The sequence below is a fragment of the Leptosomus discolor genome, chromosome 11 (genome assembly GCF_034619465.1).
Source record: "Leptosomus discolor isolate bLepDis1 chromosome 11, bLepDis1.hap2, whole genome shotgun sequence".
NCBI classification, from domain to species: domain Eukaryota; kingdom Metazoa; phylum Chordata; class Aves; order Leptosomiformes; family Leptosomidae; genus Leptosomus; species Leptosomus discolor.
In genome coordinates this window covers 22,511,510-22,515,597 of record NC_141401.1, presented here as the reverse complement: position 1 = coordinate 22,515,597, position 4,088 = coordinate 22,511,510, and positions in this window count along the sequence as shown.

Genomic DNA, 4,088 nt, shown 5'->3' with positions numbered 1-4,088 from the left:
TTTGGCTTCCTCTAGCGCTCTGGTTCCCTAGTTACAAATACACACAAATTTTTTTCTGTATTTGTCCCTGCTTCAGCTGAACTTTGACACTTTTACTTATACATTGAAATATGATATTTCATCTTGTGCAGCCAGTGAAATCATCTGACCGCAGGCATTGACAGAACCAACTCAACATGCCCTAACAATTCATCATGAGTTTTCCATCCTGTGCCTTCTCTGAGTACACTTCTATTTATACTGGTTAGATAATACCCCTAAGTTCACAATCAGAACTCTTCTTTTTTCTTGCAGAATGGATTAATCATTACCTTTCCTGCTATGTTACTTTTTTTTTTTTTCTGGTAAAAATGAAGAAAACGTTGCTCCTGTCACCCTGATCAAGAAGAAAGGCAAAAAGAGAAACCCCAAAGTAAGGAACTAAGACGTGGTTGAAAATTTCTCTCTGACCTAGATTGGGATTTAAACCATGCTCCTATTGGCTGTCCAAAAACTTTTCAAGGGGAGGTTGTAAAACAGAGTGAATGCTTGTGAGAATGCTGTGCTTTACCCTGTAAACAAAAGCTCCTGTTTTGTCACTTCTGAGGGATTTCAGGGGCTAACGAGGAATCTTACCTTGGTTTAGTACGTTCAGTTTGTATATTCATTCACGATGCTCTTTTTGGACTAAATGCCTTGCTCACTAGTGACCCGCCCTGTTTACAAAAGAGCAATGAGGCAGAATAAATTAGGAACATTTAATGAAATCTGCTTCGATCCAGTGGCTCCCTATAATACAGTATAGGCAAGTGAGGCACTGAGTTGCTGTATGTCTCCAATATGTTTAGCTTAAAAGTGCATAGGTGCTACAATACGAAGCATTATAACACTATTTTCCATGGTCTTAAGACATGAAGTTGCTGAGTATCTCAAAGAATCGGGCCTCCTAGAGAAAAATATTACACTCTCAATCTATTAAGCATCTTGAATGGTTTTATCAGATGCGATACTGTTGAGTAACACGCCATCTAGTTGATTTACTCGTATTTTCTGTTGTTTGACTTAACGCCAAAACCTTAGCCCTGTTCTGGTAGATTATTTTGGCGTGTGAGGTAGATGCTTGGTGCCTTGGTTTGTAGCTGTCCTAAACGTTTTTCCCCTTGGTGGTAAATAGGTTTAGGTCTGTCAGTACTGTTGTCTGCTGCCAACAGGACAGAGCTTTACAGGATTGGGTGAACGGGCCACTTCTGTTACCCCATCAGTGCCCTTCCCTGCCTCAAGCTAGGACCTGATGCGTGTTTCCTGCAGCTGCAGCCACCTTACTACCACCAATTTCATCCCTTAACCACCCAGTTCGCCCTTACCCCACAATTTCAATCCTTAACCACTTGTCCGTGTCCTTTTACTCACCATTCTCCATCTCTGCCTTCAAATACCACTCTGCCTTCAGCTGATTCAGAAAATGCTGGCCTGCGGAAAGCCACATAGCTGATGAATTACGAGATGACTGCGTCTGTACGGGTGCTGCACGAGCAGGGTAAGCACCCGTGCAGCAGCAGGCGTGCTCTGCTGTAGGACTGCTGCAAGTCCTGCACTACAGGGCCTGCCTGTAGTGCACGGCCACGCTTGCACAGCCAGTTGCAAGCTGCCTCTGGGAACCCCTGAAAATAGCCTGTGTATGGCAGTTTGAAAACCTTTACCCTCCACCACTGCAAAACAAAGACATTATTCAGGACCTTAATTATCACAGCATGCTGCAGTATATGTTTGTTTTGTCTGGGAGAGAAGTCTTTCAGAATTACGTATACAGTAGAACTGAGGGAGGATGCTAGGGAGGCCATTCATTACAGCAGGAATGAGATAAACTACTTCCTCTTTTCCAGGAAAATGAGAAATAAATAAATATGTTTATGAAAGCAGTTTTTAGTTGTTTGTCCATAACAGTTCTTTCTCTCATGCAGATGCAGGTCTGTGTCACAAAGTAGTGTGCAGATACCTTTTAGTTTAGTCTCATAACAGGTATGAAGGCATTAATGATATTTTTTCAGCTAACAACAGGGCAGTAATATGTCAGACAGAGAAACCTCTACTCATTTGTCCAGATTACGTTGCCCGCCTTTATAACAATTTTCTCTCTTTACAGGGTGGAGAACTGACACAAATATGTATATTTTATATTTGCTTTCTTCAGATTTTTTTCAATACTTCATGGAAATCATACGATTTAACTCCATTAATAAGAACTAATGGAGTTCTTATAAGTTATACCAAAGGTCCTCCTCAACTCCATAACCCAGACTCAAGCAGATGCTCTAAGCAAGTACAGAAGAACAGAGTACATAGGGGATGATTGCTCCCTTAGTAAATCATTCCGGCTTTTGACAATTGGCAATTGCTACATTTTGGAATAATTTTCAAACAGAAAAGGGTGCAGCACAGGATATTTGAATTAAGTTTCTCCTTTTATTATATTCAGAAAGAGGCTCTAAAGACATTTCCTGAATCTAACAAATAGGTACGTACCATTACAAGACAGACAAGTAAAATGTAAAGATAAACACTGTGAAAGCTTTGATGTAAATTACTAACCCATGTAATCCATGCTCTGTGTTACTGCCTTTTAGCGACATGCAGTGGACCACCTGGTTGAACACAGGAAAGAAAATACACTGTGATTACTGTTCTCTGCTGATCTCCTTCACCTGGGCCCTGCTCCCAGAGTCATAATGGGAAGGATACTGGCAGTGCCACCCATAAATACCAACAGCTGTATTGCCTGAGGTAAGAAAATGCAGGCATCCTTCAAAAATGGAGGTTGTATACCAGCAAGAAGCATAGGAAGAGCACAAACTCTGTCACATTAAATGCAGAACCAGGGCTGACCAAAAAGATTTTAAGGTTTTGGTAAGAATGTGGAAGTAATAATGTGAAGTTTTTCAAATTCTATCACCAGAGGAGTCCTGCAAGAGAGTAAGTAAAGCTATAGAGGATAAAAGTGTAGAAGTAGTATTCAAGGTGGTTAACACCACAGCTAAAAATCTAAAAGAATTATTTGCCTTGCTAAAGAAGTGGTGGGCTGAGCGTGAGAAACTGTCCCAAAATGAATTTTTGTTAGGAAAGTCTTCAAGAGAAATTGGTAAATTCAACAGTAACTGATTGCTGGAGCTGTGCAGTATTTCTGCCAAGGGATTCAAATGTTTAGCTACTGAAGTGCTAGTGCCAGTGTTTTTCGCTGAACCTGATCCTAATGCCAGCAAAACAGAACATAGGAAATGTACCGCTGATCCACTGCCCTTTCAAAAGGGTCCTCCAAGGCTGATCATGGGAACTACAAAACTGTCAATGTGACTTCTGTGCCAGGGAAATGAGATGAACTGTTGTAAAGAATAAAATCAATAGACACACAGATCAAGCTGATACTCTGTAGAAGCCTCAAATGGATTCTTTTAAGGGAGGTTATGCCTCACAAATCTATTGGCGTTCTTTAAAGACATCAAAAAGCACGTTGATATTATTGTTCATGCTTGAACGTGTGATCAGTGTAACCTCAGATTTCAAGACTGAGACCCTTGGGACCCTTATCCTAAGGCACTCTGGACTGAAATATTTCTTCCCTTCACCAGGATTCAAGCAGAGCAGGAATTCACACAGTGTATATAACCTAACCATTTTTATAGCAATCTTCACTCCTATAGAAATAGCAAAGTAAAGAATAATACGCATAGCCCACACAGTTTAAATCCCATGGGTAACAGTATGTACTATACTGAATGTTTAATAGTACATTATTCAGAGTATCACATAAATTGTTATTACTGATGTAATAAAACCTAAACTAACACAGCTGGAGAGACCAAGCCTATAAATACACCATATATTTTTTTGCATTGTAATAATATGGGCCACATTATTTTTAAGTCTAAATCTCCTGATTTTAGTTGAATTAGACAAAGTCTGAATGTGTGCATCTACTATGTACCCTGGTCAAATGTCCTTGCCTAGTTTATATTTATGTTTTCATACAGAAACTGCCGTATGGTCCAAAAAGGACGTTCTCTGTTTTATGGAGTGATCCTGCTGCTGGAGAACTCAAATACAAAAGCTGAGGT